The sequence below is a fragment of the Canis aureus genome, chromosome 24 (genome assembly GCF_053574225.1).
Source record: "Canis aureus isolate CA01 chromosome 24, VMU_Caureus_v.1.0, whole genome shotgun sequence".
Classification (NCBI taxonomy): Eukaryota; Metazoa; Chordata; class Mammalia; order Carnivora; family Canidae; genus Canis; species Canis aureus.
Genome location: NC_135634.1, coordinates 13,122,470 through 13,122,892, shown reverse-complemented (window position 1 = coordinate 13,122,892; position 423 = coordinate 13,122,470).

Below are 423 nucleotides of genomic sequence, written 5' to 3'. Positions count from 1 at the left end.
TGGGAGGTCCATTTATCTTCTGTAAAAAGTCTCGTGCAACTGAACAAAGCAGAAAATAGGTCCTAAGTCTCCATTGGAAAAACAACAGAGCCATGTGTTTCCATTTTAAAGGGTATTAAATTTGGGGGTGATTCCGTTAACTTTGGTCATTTTGAAACACTTGATGAAAATAATTTCCATTACCGTCGCCGGACGCCCTGCAGAAATACAAAGAGCTAGTAAAGGAAACCTTAAAATATGTACAATATGTACTGTGTAAATCAGAGCAAAACAGAATTAAGTTATTAGCATTTCACATTGTATATAAAACCCAATGACATTTTTAACCATGTGAGATCTAGTTATAAGACCCTTTGTGGAAGGCAGGACTGAATAAATGTTAGCCATAAAACAAATGTGTGCTCTCGGCGTTGAGAAGCTCAA